At 39.4% G+C, this 21,246-nt stretch overlaps 1 protein-coding gene across 1 annotated transcript in view; it reads right to left on the bottom strand.

Moving 5' to 3' along the window:
• The window catches only part of LOC135219370 (voltage-gated hydrogen channel 1-like), a 287,846-nt gene extending 282,188 nt beyond the window's left edge, over positions 1 to 5,658 (bottom strand). The window contains exon 1 of the mRNA XM_064256083.1: positions 5,578 to 5,658. The gene's annotated coding sequence lies outside the window, so the exon portion shown is untranslated. The remainder of the gene's footprint in view (positions 1 to 5,577) is intronic.
• Positions 5,659 to 21,246: the final 15,588 nt, after the last annotated feature.

The following is a 21,246-nucleotide window of genomic DNA, read 5'->3' on the forward strand; positions in this document are numbered from 1 at the left end:
CACAGTGCCCTGAACTGGTACACCGTCCCGTCGAGGATGAAGCGGAGGTACTTTCTGGAGGACTGATGAATGGGTATTTGGAAATACGCATCCTTCAAGTCCACTGAAGCATGAAAATCGTTCTCCCTGATGGAGTCGAGCACTGAGCGTGCCGTCTCCATCGTGAACCGGGTCTGGCGAACAAAACCGGTTTCAGGGGAGAGAGATCTATCACCGGGCGCCAGCCATCCGTAGACTTTTCCACCCAGGAAGAGTCGACTGTAAAAGCCCGGTGACTGATCCGTGACGATCTCTACAGCTCTCTTGCTCAGCATGTCTTGATCTCCTGTCTGAGTGCTACGTCCTTCGGTGACCCGGGGACGTACGACTGCTGTTGGACGGGTTGGAGGTGAGGGGTGGCCGAGATTCGAAGGGTAATAGATATCCCTCCCGAAGGACATCTACAATCCAGGTCTCGGCGCCACCGTAGCGCTGCCAAGTTGCCCAAAGGCATGGCCAGGCACCCCCCCACTTCCGGCAGCAGGTGAGGGGGAACGCCGTCCCTAGCGTTTCCCCCCTTTCTTCGACTTCTTCCCAGAGCCTCCTCCACGGGATGAGGAGGGCTGGGAGGAGGGTGGCTGGTTACGGCCCCCCTTGCCAGAAGTTGAAGAAGACAGAGTCATTCCTCGGGGCTTCGACGCAGCAACCGTCTTAGCAGCCGAGGAAGCGCTAGCCGAGCTCTTAGACTTGGCCGCAGTCCGAGGTGCCCAGAAGCCTTCGAGACTGCCTGGTGAACCAGACGGTCACTGTCTTCAGTGCGCCGTCTGTCCACTCCGCAGCGTCCACCATCTCTCCTGGGAAGAGAGACGTGGAACTCCGTAGAGGTCCGTTTCGAAGCCCCAACGCCGCCTCACGCCCGGCCGCCCTGGAAACCCGAGTAGGACAGCGTCCCTCGTCGGAGAACCAGGTTGGCCCACAGGTTCACCGTCTGGTGGGCAAGGAAGGAGATGGCTCTTCCCCCAGACTGGCAAAGTCTCCTGAAGGCCGAGTCCTCTTCGGGAGAAATTCCCCCGGAGTTGGCTGCGACCTTAGATACTGTGAGGGACCACAGATCTAGCCAGGAGACGGGCCTGGAAAGCTGCCATGGCGGTAGATTCCAGGCCGAGTAGCCTCTTGCTGCGAGAACCACAGGTTCTCGGACAGGAGCTGTTGCAGAGACACACCCGGAGTCAGCCTAGCTAACTCCGGGTTCACCTGTTTGGGGGCGGCATCGGGTCTTCAGATGGCAACGTAAAACCGCCGCTGTCGTAGCAGAGGAGTTGGTAAGCAGCTTGCTCGACCTGCCAGGACTTGAGCGAACCGTCTTGTCCGGAGACAAGCGATTCAACCTGGTCTAGCACTGATCCGCACGCTCTGAACGCGGCAAACCCACCGTCGGTCTGGGTTCCCTCTTCGGGCCCCAGAACGACTCGAGCCGGGACGTGGGCTCGGATGGTGGGAGCGGCGATCCTTCCCCGAGGTCGTTGTGCTGACGAATCAGCGCAATAACCTCGGCAAAGTTCCTCTGGATCTCGGGTGTGATAGCATCTGTGGAGTCGGACCGTCCAGTCCCTCGAACGATAGTAGTTTTAACCTCCCGAGACCCTCCTCCCTCAAGGAGAGGAGCAGCGACAGCCCCCTCTAGGTCTCCTCCAACCACCTGTGCGTACGACCTGGCTGGTCCGAGAACCGAGCCTGGTATGTAACGACGAACGTGGCGGGATCCTGAGGGGCGCACCCCTCACGATCACTCCCTCAATACCTCGCCCCTCCCGGTGTAACCCGAGAGGTTGAAGGTATGGGAGAGGCAGACCTGACGCTCTCTCCTCGCTCACGGCAGAAACCAGCGGGCTTGGAGGACTGCAGGCGATCGCCAACCCGCGGTGGCGATCGAGCTGCAGACTGTCGAGCCGTCTCGCTGTGGAGAAGGCTGGACTGGACCGAGAACAGCGGCCCCGGTCTTCCGTGTGTCAGAGGAGCTGGTGCTGGTCGCCGTACCCGATCGTTCTCTGTGAGAGCGACGGTCAGGCGGACCGGCGAGCTCCACTGTCACGGTGAGACCGGTGCATATCCTCACGGTGCGTCAGTTCGCTGGTACCAGCCGTGGCTGGTGCCGGCGAACGGGGGGGACCTCTTCCCAGCCTCAGCCCGTGGCCGGTCGTGGACCGTCACGTTCCGCCCGGGTAGGGATCCAGCCGCTCGCCGTGAGAGCGAGAGCTGGTCTGGTGAGAGTCGCGTGAGCGGCTGTCACCAGTCTTCCGCTCCGTGCCGTGAACCTGACGCTGAGCGGACTCAGATGGTCTGGTTCCTGGCTGCACGGTCGCTGGTAGGCGACCGTACACTCGGTTACCTCTCGCGAACGAGCGGCCGAGACGGATCCTGCTGCCGTGGCCGAACCCACTAACAAGCAGGTGAGGAAGTGCCGGTGTTAGCCGGCACACCCCTCTGGCCCCCGTAGTCTTCTTCCTTGCGGGAGAAGAGACGGGTCCTGCTCCCGAAGGAGCAGGGCGACCAGCGGAAGAACCCCCCGTCTCACCAGAGCGAGACGGGCCCTTAGAAGCTCCCGAAGGAGACTTCTTAGGGGGGGGGGGGGGGGGGGGAGGCGACCTTCTTCTTCTTAGGGCAGGGGAGCCTTAGAAGAAGAAGGGGAAGAGGCGGCAGACGACGACGACGAAGAAGACGATGAAGACGACGACGACCACCTTCCTCCTCTTCCTCTTCTTCTTCGTCAACCTCCTCAGACCGACGTCAGGTCTGTCATCCAGGACGGAGCCGGGCTGCTGTTGCCGAAGCAACAGGGCCCGGACGTACCTGTCCGCGAACAGACCAGCATCGGGAGCAGCGGCGCCAGGAAAAACAGAGGGGGACAAAACATCAGCCAGGTGCGAGCATCACCGGAACGGCAGTCGAGACGGCAGGAGCAGGAACAGGAACAGCAGCGGTGGTCACGGCAGGTACGGCAGGCTGTGTGGGACGGTAACAGATGGTCTAACCATCGGCACAGACATCATCGGCACCGGTGGAGGTCCAGGGGCGAGCTCTTCGGGTTCACATGAAGTCCGGTCGTGGCAAAACACGGCAAACCCAGGTGGGGAGGGGCGGCATCACACTCCCCCGAGTTACGGCGACTGGCCCCTGCACCGATGTTTGTGGGTGTCACAGAGACCGCGTGCTGGGTGTACACCAGGTGAGAGGTGACGCGTAGCCCAGGTGTTGTCAGGGTCGTGGTGGTGGTTGTGACCGTAGCGTGCGTAACCGCCACGGAGCCAGCGAGATGATAGAGCAGCCCCTGGACACTCGGCACGCCCTGCAGTCCCAACGACGCCCACACCTGTCCGAGGTCATCCTTCACGGCAACCGCACTGAGGAGGCAAAAGTCGGGTGAGTTAGGAGATCCTCTACCCGCTCGCGCGAAGACGAATGCGGATAGAGGACCCAGAGTACAACTCTACGTCGGGGTATCTAGCGCCCTCCTCCACACTCGACACATCGGGAGAGAGGAGAACCTAGACACCGCCCCCGAAGGGGAAGGCGCGAGCCGTGGAAGTTGAGCGGGGCGGCAGGAAAGAAGACGAAGTGTCCGTCACCAAAGGAGTCGCGGGAGAGCTTTCCGACGACTCCTTTGCAGGCCTTCGCTTCTTCCTGCCCTCATACAATGTTTCCCTGGCGCCTCCGGACCAGGTTTCTACCCAAACATCACCAGGGGCCGGCCCCGGGTTTGGCATTCGCGGCCCCCGGGCCACCGGGCAACACAAAAACATTAGGGTTCTACTCGGGGGAAAAAAAAAGATCGAAAATTTTCCACATTTGCGCCCTTCGGTACCCGGGCAAAGTCTCCTTGGGGTAGCGAGGCGCGGAGATTCCATCATTCAGCGTAATTAATATGAAAGAGAGAATACTGTACTTACAATCTTTCATACACAATTACAAACAAACAAGAAAGCAAACGACGAGCAGCGGGCAGAGAGCGAACACACGCGTCCATCCCCACTGTGAGGCCGAAACCGAAAGCAAAAGTGCTTTGTTTACCTCCCAGTCGCGCGCAGCGCGCCTGTCGGACAAGCAGTTAACTACCGAACCCCTTGTTCGAAAGCTTACGACCTATCCAGCTGCCGCTAGTATCTTCCTATTGTAAAAGGACCGAAGGTTTGTATGCCGTGTCGGAACAAAACATTGTTTGCAAAACAAAGTTTGGAAACAACTTTGTTTGTGTAAACCACTTTTTACCACATATTTGTTTCCCATCCAGAATGGAAAATATTTAGTATTTCTGTGTATATGTATAGTATATACACATGTAAAAAAAAAAAAAAAATATATACAATATATATATATTATATAATAATTGTATATAGAGAATATATAAAACATATTTATATAATAATGAGATATATATAATATATATATAATATAGATATATATTAACGTGAATTATATATGTATATTTATATATATATATATACTATTATATATATATAATATATATAAATAATATTATATATTATATACATGTATATTTATAGATAATATACTATATAATATCTATATAGTAAATATTTAATATATATATTATATAATAATGTAATTATATATATAGATATATATATCATATATAATGTATGTATGTATATAGCGTAATTGACCGTACGGTGACATAGCGGCCACTGATCCCAGAATGCAGCCACCTTCCGAAAAAGTACTCAATTTGCTGCCATAAGCATCAGTCAAGAGTTGTGGCCCACCCTGACCCTGGCAGCACAATAAGACCTCTACGTTCCTCTCAAAGTAAGTGTTTTCTCCTAAATTACCAAAAAAAAAGGCATAAATTTAGTAAGCACTTTTTCGGGAAGTGACCACATTCCGAAAGAGGTGGCCGCTATGTCGCCGTTCAGTCATTTACCCTATGCCAGCACGACATTCTCTTTTTATCTACAAACTTCTTTAGCCTATGGTAAACTAGCTACTAGGTACTGGGTATTACTAATTTCTTTTTCTTTCTCTTATCCCTCCTCGAGTGCATTCAAATAGCCAAGTAGAATACAGAGGCTACGGCACCGACAAGCATCCTGACGACAACAGAGGTCTGGACAGGAAACATTGTCTTTAATATTTCACTTAACGATTAAAGTTGTGCACCCTTCGTCAGGTTGTGGGCGGTTGCTCTCCCGTCAAGTGACATCTAGGTAGCTAAGGTTAGGTTTGGTTACGCAGAGTTGGGTTGAATAGCGTTTTTCACACGTTTTCTGGCTGAACAAATATATATATCTATAGCTACATTCTATTACGCTGGCTCGTATCCGAATGAAGTTAACTTAAGACCAAGGTAATCTTGGTGCCTACTACTAAATCTCAAGGCTTTTACCTGTATAGTAGCTAATTTATAAAGAAACGTAATGGAGCATAATCTCTAAAATTCAATGGCAATATTGCAATTGACAACGCTCGCCTTATTTTGCTCAAGTAGCCTATGCCTAAAATGGGCAAACTGCGCACAACACTTCAAATAGACATTTCATATCAAGGAAACATTTAAAAATTATTAGCTGGACGACAACTTACAGGGTACGTAACAAACGTCCCAAACACATACAGTAATGAATACAACGGCAGCAACAGACACGAAGCGAGCTAAATATTTACCTGAAACTTTACTTTTCTCATCGATTGTTGTGGTGGTTGGTCGCTTCTCAAGGGGCACGTTCAGTTGCAGCGATTGCGCGCAGGAACGTTTCCTCGACGATTTGTTCACGCTCAGATACACAAGCACAACGTTTTCTGGTTCGTTCGTTACAACGTCAGGACCACCCTTTGAACGTTGATGCAAGCAAGTTTTATCTCGCGCGATTTCCATGACTAGTATTGCACGGTGAAACAATTATGCTTTTGTTTAATATACCATTTGCCGTCAGTTTTCCTTATTTAATACTCAGTTAAGGTTTGTTATAATAATTATAAAATCAGCGCAATGAGAAATGGGATTCACTAGGTCAAATAGAATTAACCCATTACATATGTTGTTTGCGACTGCCATTGACTTCTAAAAATGTTTTCCTTTTCAGGTCATGGCTGTTCTTAAAGTTATGTGTTTAGTTTCAAAAGTCCTATCTTCTAATAATGTTTGTTGCATCATGGCTTTGTTTGCTGACATTCATCGATACGACTGCGTTAAGCCAGCCACTAACGTTCAGTTATGTTATGCCTTCCCAGTTATAACTGCACAGTCCGACTGGGCAGTTATAACTGTGTGGGCATAACTCAACGTTAGTGTCAAGCTTTGCCTGCACAGTTGGACTGCGCAGTTATAACTGTGCAGCATAACTGAACGTTAGTGGTGGGCTTTAGCCATGCATAAATTTGGTGTAATATGCTCCCAAGAAGACGCACTATAGTACTACTAAAATACATTGGTTCCAAGTGTATTACTTTTTTAGCGTCAAAACGCCCAATTTTCTTGCTTTTAAAGGTAGCAAACGAGGCTCAGTTTTATTAATGAAGCTTTGTAACCTCTTCTGTGACTAATTTTATGGGCCGTTATGGAGGCAATTACATTCGGCTATTCTCGTAGGTGCATGCATCTTAAACTATACGTGACCTTTTTTCACGCGTACTATACACATTAACTAATTGCTTTTCATAGCTACTTTACTTTAGGTGGTAATGTCTTGGTACTACATGGCAAACATTCATTTCCGTCTTCCGTTTATGATATTAACTTTCCCAACCAAAGGCGTTCCAAGAGTATTTGGCACCTGGGCGGGTTATTCCAGGTAATATTCCTTTGCAACCCCTCCCAAACCAGTCCAATAACTTGAGAATTTTGATAAGGAATGAATATATATAGTTTTTTGTTTGTTGATATCGTGTAATACTTAAACAATAATGGTACATTGACATTTCATTCTTAGCCACTTGTAATATATGCCTATTGTAGGCTAGATAAAACCATAGTCGTAACTAAAATTTTGTTTTGCAACAGTAGATATCAATGTAGAAAAAGCATCTTGCAATGAAGCTAAATATTCTCCCCTGATTTACTAAATACGACAAATAAAACACTCTCATTCTACGTGCCTAGCAGCACCAAACTTGTCGATTACATCATCAAAATTAATATTCTTGACATATTCACTTTCTATAGAAATTACACCAAGAACTGTTAAATCTTGCTTGATTTATTGTTAATCGAAGACAATTTTTTATAAGCTTTAGCTTAGAGAAACTTCTTTCTTTCGCATGAATTGCTACTGAGTACACAAATTGTTAAAAAGTCTCATGCACAGAGATAAATTTGGCAAGGATTCTCAAAACCCCATTCGACAACGAACTTGAGAAACTGTAAGAGCGTCCAAGTGTTTGCTTTTTCAGTCGTGATTTTAACGGCCTGCTTCTGAGACGCATAATTTCCACTTTGGTATAAAGAAAACGGGCAATTAATTTCTGCCTCAGAAAATCAATGAATAATAATAATAATAATAATAATAATAATAATAATAATAATAATAATAATAATGGAAAATCAAACGGAGGAATTATGAGCCTTTATGAACATCACCCCCCCCCCCCCTCAAGATGTAACTCGGGGCGGAAAGTCCCCCCCACCCCACATTTAGTACGCCACTGTTCCCAACGATGCAACTCTTCAATCCATTCATTATGTTCGATACTATTATTGTCTATAACCAAGCAGATCTAATTACAGAGAACTTTGATTAAACTGTTTCCTTATGAAATGGAAATAAAAGCGGTCAAGCTTGGATCTGTTTTTTCTGTAATTAAGTAATAATATCTTTGACCAATATTATTGTGAAACTGGTACTAATAGTAAATTTAAGGATGAATTTCTTATTAGTCATGTTATTGCTGGTAATCTTAAATAGCTTATTATGTTTCTTGATTTGGCCAAGCGCCGGGACATATGAGCTCGTTCAGCGCTGAAAGGGAAACTAACAGTAAAAAGATCTGAAAGGTGAGTGGCAGGAAGGAAACCCTCAGTTGCGCGATGAAAAAATTGTTAGAGATGGTGGAAAGGCAGATGAAAAAAAGAGATTGTGAACAGAATGAATACATTACCTTAGGGGATAAAAGAAGCTGCAGTTAGAAGCCGAAATTTGCTTGTTTTTGTTTGTTTGTTTGCATGGTGTTTTTACGTTGCATGGAACCAGTGGTTATTCAGCAACGGGTCTAGAAGCTGAAGGGACACTGCAAATACCCATAGGTAATGCCTGCAGTGCACCATGTTAGGTGCACTGATGGCACTAACCCCCTAGAGGTAATAAAAAAAATAAAACTCAAGTGTCACCTAATGTGCTTTTACATCCAATTATCACAGCGATTAAAATAAAACTGTTCCAAAGAACTAAAACTAATGAACTTCAAAATATGCTATACTAAGCCTTTTATTTATATCATATTTAAGTTTCATGAAAACTCTAACTACATTTAGGTTTATTTCCAGCTTCTTTAGTTGTATTAGTAAAAATTTCATTTTATGTTACTATTGTTTCAGTAGATGAAACCTATTCGCGTGGGAAAAGCACACATCTTCCACTGCAGACCCCACACTGCAGCAGTAACTGATCATGATAAAGAGCCAGTGATTTTTCAGGGGGAGTCAGACCAGTAATTTTAGTTTCAAATAAACTATATGATTAAATACTTATGATTACCCTAACAGTGGAATTGTATATACTGTAATACAAATTTTCTACATACCACCTTTACCTGTGATGATTATTAATAATAGGGCTTAGTTTTACCTGACTTCTGAATCTCAAGTAGACTCTTTTAGGGCTGTTCTCAGGGATTAATCCCGAGAAGAAAAAAAATTAGACTTTATTTAAGAAACCTGTCTTATTTAAAAAAAAAAATGTTATTAACTGAAAAATCTTTGCTTTCAGCAAGAATACTTTTCATTTTTGAATTCCGTAGATAAATTGATCTTTGCTGAGTTCAGTTTGGCCACTCAATAAGTAAATGCTGCACTGTCATGGGTGTTTGACATCTATTACACTTTATTGGGTCAGCATGTGGTGTTGACATCAAGTGACCATGCGAGAATTTTGTGTGTCCCATACGGAGCCTTGTTAGGATCACCTCTTTTGATCTTTCTTTTTGTGAGATGTCCTCCATGCATACACTTCAGTTTTTATGTTTTTAAGTTTATTTGTGGTTGCCACTGAGGCCCATTCTCTTTTCCAATCCTGGTAAATCAATGGTTTAACAGATTTTATCCAGTCTGACACTGAGGCATGTGTAATTGTTAGAGGGCTAGTGCAGGCTAGTTTGGGAGCTGAGTCTGCATTTTAATTTCCTTTTATTCGCACGTGTGCTGGGATCCAACATATTTCTATTGATAATCCTGATTGGAGGAGTTGGTGAATTTTTATTTGTATTTCCTGCACTATTTGGTTTACTGATTTATACTGTCTTACAGCATCTATAGCGCTACGCGAGTCACTGAAAATAACAGAGACTCTTGCTTTTGCCCCAGATATCATATCAAGAGCCATCTGTAAGGCTGTGAATTCAGCAGTAAATATTGATGATATATATATATATATATTTTTTTTTGTATGGTATTTTTACGTTGCATGGAACCAGTGGTTATTCAGCAACGGGACCAACGGCTTTACGTGACTTCCGAGCCACGTCGAGAGCGAAATTCTATCACCAGAAATACACATCTCTCACTCCTCAATGGAATGGCCGGGAATCGAACCCGCGACCACCGAGGTGAGAAGCAAACACCAAACCAACCACGCCACTGAGGCGCTTATTGATGATTTAAAGGTAGGCTTCTTTTGATTAACATATTTTTCGAATATGCAGATGCTCCTACTCCAACATTATTTTTGGAGCCGTCTGTATATACCATGAATTTGTTTCCTTTTCTTCTAATGTGCTCCAAAGCATGTTGGCGGTACATTTCTGTACTTGTCATTTGCTTTTTAAGTAGGTAAGGCAGGGAGGTACATATCTTTATTCGTTTTAGAATCCAAGGTGATGGCAATTCCATAGGTGGGTGAAAATTTGGATCTATATTATGCAAGTTCATTATGTATTTAGCTCTATTTGGGAGAGAGCTAGTACTATTAACTTCTGTTACTGGATTACAGTTTTGAAAGCAGTCAGCCGCAGGAGACGATCCCGCTTGCAGTGAAAGACCTCTTCGTATTGTTATCAAATTACGGTGATGTTTCAAGGGCAACACACCTGCCTCTACCAGAAGCGAGCTTGTTGGGGACGATCGGAATGCTCCTGTGCACAATCGTACGCCTTCATGGTGCACTACATCGAGAGTTTTTAATGCAGATTCTGAGGCGGATGAATATATTGGACAACAGTATTCTATTATGGATAAGACTGTTGCCTTATATAACATTAATAAAATGTCTCCCTCTGCTCCCCAATTAGTGTGTGATAACTTTTGCAATATTGCAAGGGCTTTGATGCCCTTGGCTTTAATATATTTGATGTGCTCTTTCCAATTTAAATGTTGATCAAATATCACTCCTAGATATTTGATTTTTGTACAAAATTGTATTTCAGTGCTATAAAGGTGAAGTTTGATTGTTTGGTTCTTCAGCCATCTTTTGTCTTTGTAGAAGATGATTGCTTTTGTTTTATCAGTTGAAAATTTAAATCCAACTGAATTTGTCCAACTACATTTATTTGAAATGGTAATACTGAGAACTCTATGAGCATGTCTCAAATTACTACTCGTATAGTAAATAATAAAGTCATCAACATAAACTTTTTTACACCACTTGGTAAATTTATAGTACTGTCATTGATTGCTAAAGCAAACAATATACAGCTCAAGACACTACCTTGAGGGATTCCTTCTTCCAGTTTATAGGTTACTGAGCAGGAATTTTCTACTCTTACTTGAAAAGTTCTGTTTGTTAAAAAGTTCTTAATAAATATTGGTAAGTGGCCTCGGCATCTTAGTCCTTTGGAGTGGAGTTTTTGCACGATGTTATGTTTCCATGTCGTGTCGTATGCTTTTTCTATATGAAAAAATATAGCTACTGTTAATTTTTTTTTGTTCAAAGCCCTTTTTGATATGATCTTCTAAATGTGTTAAGGGATCTAGGGTTGATCTGCCAGCTATTGAACCAGATTGTGTTGGTGTTAAAATGGATTCTTTGGTTATTACATACGTTAATCATGCATTAACCATTTTTTCTAAGATTTTGCATAGGCAACTTCTTAGGGATATCGGTCTATAATTGGATGGATTACTTGCATCCTTTCCTGGTTTATTTATTGGAATTATTATGGCATGTTTCCATTTATCAGGAAAGACACATTTTAGCCAGATACTGTTATAAAATTTTAATAAATATGAGCTAATTTTTCTATCATTTCAAATTATACTTTATCATATCCTGGTGCGGAGGGATGACATGAGTTGATGGCATTATCTAGTTCATCCATGTTGAAAATATAATAATATTCCAGGTCTTCAAGAGTTTCAAAATTGAGTATTATATTTTCTTTTTGTTTTTGATATTTTGAAAATGTATATCTAGGCTAGAGTAAGCACTGATGTTTTCAAAATGCTTTCCAATTATATTTGATATTTCATAAGTATCATAGTATATTTTTCCATTTAAATGTATTGCACTTCTTGGAGGTCTTATATGTTTTCCATTGATTTTCCTTATCTTTTGCCAGATATCCCTTGTGGATGTGTTTGAAAATATGTTTGAGGCATATTCTTTCCATGATGCGATTTTTTCAGCTATTACTATGTTTCTAAATTTGGCTGTATATTTGTTATATAGTGGTTTAATGTGGTTAATTGTTATGTTTGTTATAACTATTTTGCTTAATATGTTTATATTATAGGACATTCTGTTGAGTTTGTTTGTATGGTGTTTTTACGTTGCATGGAACCAGTGGTTATTCAAGCAACGGGACCAACGGCTTTACGTGACTTCCGAACCACGTCGAGAGTGAATTTCTATCATTCTGTTGAGTGATTTAAGGCGAGTTTTGAGTCTAAGATTGCGACTCAATATATGTTTTATTTTACTTAAGGTTGTCAAGGTTGGATTCCACCATGGGACAGGGGATTTTGTGGAATGTGATTTGGTTTTTGGAATACTTTTATCTGCAGCCTTTATATGACGTTTGAGAAGGATTCACATGTAGTATTGTGATCTTCATTATGTGGGATTGGTGGTATGTTTCGAGTGTATAGGAAATATGTATTCCAGTTAACTTTTTGGATATTATATCTTGCAGGTGGCAATATTTTGATATTATTTAAGTAGTCCAGAATGATTGGGAAATGGTCAATTGTGTATGACTCTAGGACATTCCATTCAAATTTCTCGGCTACATCATTTGAACATAATGAAATGTCAATTGAGGGAAAGGTTAGGTGTGTATTTGAAAAATATGTTGGAACTTCACTTTCATTGAGACATCACAGGTTGTGTTTCACTATAGTTTTTTTCTATGTTGATTCCGGATGTCAGTGGGGTTATTAGCATCCCATAATGGATTATGTGCATTAAAATCTCCTACTCTAAGTAAGGGTTCCTGTATACTTTTGCTAATAAGTTCAGAAAAATCACTAAAATTTGCATTGAAATTTGGTTGGTTATATAAATTACAAATGGTGATTTTACTTTTGTCAGGCATATATAGTTTAATAATGTTATTTGATATGGCATAGATAGCATGTCGAAAGGTTCATATGTTATGCTATTATGAACGTATATAGCTGTGCCTAATTTTCCACCGTCAGTTGGTGAATAACATGCAATTTTAATTGTTGGATATTTGTAGGGTTACTTCCTATATGTTGTAGACATCTGCACATTGGGTTGTGGTCTTGTATGCTTCTTTGTAATTCACCCAGACGTAGTCAGTTTAAGATAAGGCCATTTATATTCCATTGAATAATTTTACATTCCATTATTAGGAGGAATTGGTGTTAAATTCTGTAAATTGATTGCCGATTTTACTTTGCATCGTAATTTATATGCATTTGTATTTATTTGTGGTTTTTTAATCGTTGTATTTGTATGTTGGTTATTATATTCTGCAGTTGTTTGTTTTTCATAATTGAATATTAATAAGTCTATTTTTTATTTTATAATTTCCTTTTTGTATTTTAAGGATTCAGAACATAATTCGGTCTCATGTTGGTGTGTTAAAGGGCACCTCCTGAATTTAGTAAAATTGTCTACACAATTTCGTACTGTGTCCTCTGACTTGGTAGTCAGTTGGTTATATGTACTTACAAAGCACTCATTACAACCACAAGACGAACCATGTTTGGTAATGTTAATAAATGGTTCAGAAGTATTTGATCTAGCTTTAGAAATTTCTGGTTTTGTAATTATATTGGCCCTTTTCTGAGGTGATAAGGACTGTTGGTTTGAGGGGTTATTTGTTTTGTTGTTGTCAATGGAATATTTGGGTCTTGTGGATGGTTGGGGGGTGATAGTTACAATTTGGTTTGGTTTGGTTTAGGTATGATTTTCATTAGTATTATTTGATGGGAATTGTAAAGGGTGATTAATTATTTCTTTACTGTCCAGATGTTGGCTGTTTGATTGAGATTGAGGGTAATTGTGTATCTCCACGTGTGATGAAGTTAGTATAATATCTTTTTTTAAATGTTCTCCTGGTGTAGTTGGAATTTCTTTGGGTTGATTGTAATTTTCAATATTTACTTTTTTCCCTTAGATGGGGTTCGTTCCAGTATTCTTTTCTTTTTGTCAGTTCGATTATTATTATCATTTAACTCCTCTTCCATTGGAAGTTCTTTTCCATGAATAACTGAATCATCTGTTAGTAGTGGTATTGGTTGTTATAATATCACTTTTATTTTGGGCTTCAGTATTATTGGTATGGAATTTAGTTTCTATGTTTATATTATTTTGTTTCTTATTGTGCTGCTTGATGTCTTAATTTTTAGTCACATTTGAAAAGGTGGGGGTTTTGGATGGATTATTAACTCCTCTTTTTTTTTAGCTCAAGTCTGGCTTCCATGACTGACATTCCTGTCCTATTTATTAACAACTGAATTTCTGTGTTGTGTTGGTAAAATGAGCATTCTTTAGATTTCGCGTGATGGGCTAGTCCCAAATTAATACATTTTGGTTGATTACAGTTCCAATTAGTGGTATGGCTAGCTGATGCGGACTGCACACACTGCCTTATTACGGCATTTTTTGTGTGTCCATACCTTGAGCACTGTGTACATTATAGTGGTTTTGGAACGAAAGGACGAACTTCTCTATTTTGTCCAAGAATTTTTATTTTAAATGGTAGGTCTTGGCCTGTAAAATTTATTTTGGCAATGTTGATATTTTTATTTTTGTCTTTCCTACTTGAAATCGAGTATATTTCTAAATCGTGAATATTGTTATATCTCAATTTTAAGGAGTCTAGCAGTAGTTGTTTTGAAGGAAGCTCCTGCTCACTATTGGGTAGGATGACTGTACCCTGTACATAATTCAATGTTTCGTGGCTTGTAATTGTTACTTTTATATTATTTATTTCTGTTATACCTAAAAAGGCAGTGGACTGCTTTTTATTGGTTACTTGGATAACCCAGCCATTGTCCTTGATGTGTCTGCATTTCATGTCTTGTGTTGGATATGTTAATTAATTTGTTTTCTAGTATCGCTGCCGAGATTTTGTTGTCAGCTTTGAGGACTAGAAATCTTGACTAGTTATCTGGTCCAAAGAGGTCATCAAAATGTACCGATGTGGGATTAAGTCGGTAATTTTTGTTTCTTTTTGGTCCTTGTTTTATGTATGTTGCTTGTTATTATGATTTTTATATTTTCTGTATTATTGGGAGGATCATTTGTCTCTAATACAGAATTATTGTTCATCATATATGGTTCCATTGTTACGATATTGGAGTTTACCAATTTATTTTTTTCTTTTTTATTTATGCACCCTATTTGGTTTTCTGACTCTGCTGCTTTAATTGGAACAGGGTATTCCTTTGTATCATTTATAGTACTTTCACTACTTGAGGCAGTACCAAGGAAATTCGGGAGTGACGTGCCAATAGTCATCAACTGTGCCAGAGTTTTTCCATCATGGGGCCCAGGGGTACTCAAATAATTTATTTCAGTATTCATAAATTTGATATGAGAAAAAAAAATCTTGAAAAGATATCATTGGCTCTGCGCAAAGTTAAATCTTCCGCCAATGGCACAAGTGAGAAAGGACTCCCAAATGTCCGCATCCCTACCCTACCCCAAAAGGGGATGGCATAACATGATTAGTATGGCCCAAGTGTAAGCAGAACCCACCTGCTAAGACTAAGAGTATTAGGATAATACAATTATACCTATCCTAATCACATTATGGGCAAACTGGATAGATTGCCAAGAGTTCTATTCCTAGAACCAGGCCCCGCCTAGAATCCGTGGTCCAGCTCCACAGAATAGTTCCGCCTGGAAAACAGGTCAGAACATTGTCGGGTAGATGATGAATCTACCACAGTTCTCACTATTTAGCTTCGGATTTAACTCCACGTTAAGCCATGTGTTTTCTCATTTATTTGTTTCCAAAAATTTTGGCAAAAATGTTAAAGTCCACAGAAGTTAACTCAAAAATATATAATGTCATATGGGACTCTTGGGTTCGAACCTGGGAAGAAATTCCTGAGGTTTGAGAGCCCCTCACCACGTCAAGGTGGTCCCATAATGAGGGGGACTTGTGATGAAAACCCTGAATATCCCAATAAATCTATGTTAGCAACATTTGACTTTAATTATTAATATCCTACACTGCCAATAGATCTTATCTGATGTGTAGGTAGCTCTTTACAATAAATACTTTAATTAGATGCAGTTATAGACTACAACCATGAGAAAGTTAACAATAAAAAAATAATATCCGTTGATATGTTGTTCTGCATGAGTAATAATCTTTTTTCATTTCAATAACAGGACACAAAAATTTTTTTTTTCCAGTGGGTAATAATTACGGTCCAAATATTTCTAACTTACACAGTGTCTACATTTCCATGAATCAAAATTTTTAACAATTAAACATGTGGATGAAAACCTTACATGTGGTCTCACTTTGATTCATTGATGATCAGTTGCCTTTGACTAATAGGGATATCCTATTTGTTTGTTTGTTTGTATGGTGGTTTTACGTTGCATGGAACCAGTGGTTATTCAGCAATGGGACCAACGGCTTTACGTGACTTCCGAACCACGTCGAGGCTGAACTTCTATGCCGGAAATACACATCTCTGACTCCACAATGGAATGTCCGAGAATCGAACTCGCGGCCACCGAGGTGAGAGGCAACGACCATACCAACCATGCCACTGAGGCGCTGATATCCTATTTGATGTTCACTCTGTAGACAAGAAGCGGTGCTTTCACCATGTATATATATATGGCTGTTGACTTGTTCTACATATCCTGGAGTCCTTTTAGTTTCGAGTACTATTATAGTTATTATTAATATGGCTTAGTTTTTCCAGGCCTCTGAGTCTCAAGTAGACTCTTCTCGGGCTGGTTCTCAGGGATTAATCCTGAGAAGAAGAGGGGGAAAAAAAATAAATACACACACACACACACACACACATATATATATATATATATATAATATATATAGATATATATATATATATTATATATATATATATGTATATATATCAAATCAGGCGTTGCCTGAAGAAACAGGCCAATCTACATAGTTTTTTTATTCCAACGTTTCGTAATAACATTTATTACATCTGGGAATCTGTCAATTAATTAAAATAATATTATAAAACAATCTTAAATTTACTAAAAATTAAAAAAAATTGTAAAAAGACTAAAATTTACTAAAATAATACAATTACAGAAAATTATTATTTAAAAAGCTGGAACCGCCAACCAACCTTAAGTTAAGAGAGAGAAAGACTGAATGATAGGAGACAACAAAAAAGGAGATACGTTAACTAAGGTACAGTTTGATGGAGGAGGTTTGGGTATTCAACTGGGGAACCAGCTGTTTAATGAGTAATGACTCTAAAATGGGTAATTCTTGGGGGTTTGGTGTTTGCCCTATAATGCATAAATCGTCTCTTTCAATTTGTGTTTTGCAGATTTTTGCATGGTTCCTGATATTTGAATGTTCAGGGTTGGAGAGCCTACTTCCTGTTCGGAAACTTATTCCACGAATGAGAATCGATTCTGACCTTCAGTAACCTCTTCGTAGATCCCAACGTAAAAGTCCCAGAGTTACACTTTTGGGCAAGTATATTTTATATACTACATTTGAGGTCAAGAAGGGACTCAGTCGATCTTTATATTTAAAGAAAGACTCAATTGTTAATGGATTTTTTGGTATTAGTTTAATACTGACTGCACCATAATGTTTTTCCATAATCTGGGTAAACCTTTTTCTGAAGGAGTCATCATGTAAAAATGGAAATTTTGCATTAGTGGCTAACTTTGGTACCGTGATAAATGTTTTCGTATTGTTAAAAAACTGCTATTTAAGAAAACTCCGAAGTCTCTTATAAAATAGCTTTTGAGGGAAGCAATTATTTTTAAAATATCCCAATAGGTAATTTATTTCCTGATTGAAGGAAAGCCAGTTTGATGTAATAAAAAATGCCCTATGTATAAGAGTTGACAATGAATTAAGCTTAAAATTATAAAAACATGAGCTGTAATAATTAGATCCTAGACCTGTAAAAGTTTTCTTCCTAAAAACAGAAGTGTTAAAAGAACCATTCTCTCGTGTAACGAGTACATCTAAATAAGCCAGTTGACTATTTTCCTCTCTTTCGACCGTAAACTTAATATTGTCATGTTGGGAATTAACATATGCTAAGAAACTCTGATATTGACTCTTTCTTAGCGTATGGGATCTACGAAGAGGTTACTGAAGGTCAGAATCGATTCTCATCGTGGAATACGTTTCCGAACAGGAAGTAGGCTCTCCAACCCTGAACATTCAAATATCAGGAACCATGCAAAAATCTACAAAACACACATCGAAGAGACGATTTATGCATTATAGGGCAAACACCCAAACCCCCAAGAATTACCACCCTTTTAGAGTCATTACCCATTAAACAGCTGGTTCCCCAGTTGAATACCCAAACCTCCTCCATCCAACTGTACCTTAGTTAACGTGTCTCCTTTTTTGTTGTCTCCTATCATTCAGTCTTTCTCTCTATTAACTTAAGGTTGGTTGGCGGTTCCAGCTTTTAAATAATAATTTTCTGTAATTGTATATTTTAGTAAATTTTAGTCTTTTTTACAATTTTTTTAATTTTTAGTAAATTTAAGATTGTTTTATATATTATTTTATTAATTGACAGATTCCCAGAAGATGTAATAAATGTTATTACGAAACGGAATAAAAAACTATGTAGATTGGCCTGTTTCCTTCAGTCAATGTATATATATATATATGTATATATATATATATATATATATATATATAATATATATATATATATATCTATATATATATATATATATATATATATAGGCGGTCCCCGGGCTACGACGGGTCCGGCTTACGACGCTTTTTCTTAAATATTCATTGAAAATCCGCCCTGGGTTACGACGCTTGTTCCGAGGTTACGACGCTGACACTTCCGACGCTCCGAGTTTACGACGCTTTTAAAAAACACATACTACTATGATAAGATAAGAATCCTTTATAGTTTAGCACAGTTTCTCTCTCTCTCTCTTGGTATTTTCCAACAAAAATAATCACTATAATTCTCTCTCTCTCTATACTACAAAGATGTATGTTTTTTAGTATGATAAATAAATGATTTACTATTTTCAAATATTAATATTAATTTATACAGCAATAATATCAATTCATTAAAGAAAATACCAAGGTGAATTAGTAAGATTTTAGCTTATATTTAAAAAATTATGGAAGAATGAAGGAAATCCCAGTCTTCTTGAAGTAACTTCCAGTAACCTTTTCTCGAGATGCAGGTACTAAAACTGTCAGCTATATATCAAGTTCTGTGACAGCCATGCGGGGGAAGAGCTGCAGTGTTGCAATCACGTGGTCCTGACATTTTCCCCCCCCTCTCTCTCTCTCTCTCTCTCTCATTTACTGAGACTCAAGATTTTTTATGTACTTGTACTATTTGTTTTTAATACTTTCAAATAATAATAATAATAATAATAACTGTAATTACAAAATTCATATGTGATAGTATTTTAAAGAAATACAATACGTACTAATCTATCCATGTCACTTTTAATTAAGGTTAACTCTCTCTCTCTCTCTTTTGCCACACAAGATAATAATGTGTCATACATAGTGGTAACTCCGTCCCTCTCTTTCGCTGGAAGCGTTATAAACAGAGAGAGATAAACACTCTCTCTCTCTCTTTTTTACCGAAATGAAAGAATTTTTATGGTACTAGTATGTAAAATGTTTATTGATAATTTCAGTTATTTAATAATAATAATAATAATAAAACTTTAATTACAAAATTCATAATGGTCGTATTTTAAAGAGATGAAAATGACCTTTCCATTTCACTTGTAAGGATAATTCCTCTTTCTTACTGAGATGAGAGAATTTTTATGGTAGATGCACGTGTTTATTATATTTTCAAATAATAATAATAATAATAATAATAATATAATAGAAGTAGTAATAATACGATAACTAATTTCAAAAGAAAATTCTTCCCTTTGTCTTTTTCTGTATCAATTTCCCCACCTCAACTCGAGTGACACTCAAGCTTAACAATACCATACAATGGTCAACGAATTTAATGGTTTTATGTAATCTCTCTCTCTCTCTCTTACTGAGATGAGATCATTTTCATGGACGTGTATGTAATAAGTTTATCATTAATATTTTCCAATAATAATACTATAAGTACAAAATTCATATCTGAGTATTTTAAATACAATAATCATTCCATTTCTCTCTTTTAAATACTGTAAGGACAACTCTCTCTCTTTCTCTCTCCACAAGATACTTGTCATACATTTGGTGTTTCTATTTCTTCCTTTTATCTCTCTCGCTCTCAGCAAAAGAATTGATAGACAGACAAACATAATTGCACAGTCCTCTCTTTCTCTCTTCTCTGGAGAAATATATGTATTTATGGGAGGGGGAAAAAGTTGCCTACAGACGTTCATTTCAATCTATTGAAACCTAAGGAGTTATTTCTCTCTCTCTCCCTCTCTTGTATTTTAATGAAAATATACAGTAATTTGTGAACACACAGTGTTGCACATGAAAAAAAGTAAATTAGTGATAATTTTAGAGATACGGCCCTAAGAAAAATTGCAAATTAGTAGTGAAATTTTCCCTGTGGACATGTTTTCAAGAACGTCGTTCCGGCTTACGATGATTTTCGGGTTACGACGCGTCTTAAGAACGGAACCCCCGTCGTTAACCCTCCGGGGTGGGACCGCCAGTATGTATATATAATATAGATATATATATATATATCTATATATATATAGATATATATATATATTTAAATTATAGGACCCTAATAAATGAAGTTTAAATGCTCATACTGTATTGGACTAAAAAACACCAATACTAAAATCTGATGATAAACAATGATACAATTTTCATCTACAGGCAGTCCCAAAGTTACAGCGGGGAACCCGTTCCCAAATCACCTTAATTATAATGGGAATAAATAGCGTTTACAGCACTGTAAGTCCAGGTTACAGTGCCGTAAATCCACTAATGGCTGAAAAATTGCAGCTAACAGCGCCATGAAACAAGCACTCTAAGTCCAGGATGATGTATCCTGGACCTGATGTAACCCAGGGACTCCCTGAACTATACTATTCACAGTAGTAAGATCTCTAGCATGTTAATTTTGAATGTAGAAAGCTGACATGATACTCAACTGCCAACTCTTTGTTAAAAAACTACTATATAAAGGCTACCATTCTCAGCTTTTCAAGACATTTCTAAATTAATTTAGTGTTAAAGACAGTATGGCAAATCAAAATGTTTAATTCCAATCAAGATTTCTCAAATTCTGACAGGAATTTACATGCAAGAGTATCAATTTTGTAAATACCTTATTAAAGGCTGACATTTACTTTCAAATACTTTACTCTGTTAGTATGAAGGATCTATGACCAGTATGTTGTGGCATAAGATATCTCATATCATACACAGCCTTTATTGTTAGGGAACATTTTGGTAAAAATTTCTACCTTAAATTATACTAATGTGTAATTTTATTATAAAATATAATTTCCTCTTAAGAGT

This window comes from Macrobrachium nipponense, chromosome 1 (genome assembly GCF_015104395.2).
Source record: "Macrobrachium nipponense isolate FS-2020 chromosome 1, ASM1510439v2, whole genome shotgun sequence".
Lineage (NCBI taxonomy): Eukaryota > Metazoa > Arthropoda > Malacostraca > Decapoda > Palaemonidae > Macrobrachium > Macrobrachium nipponense.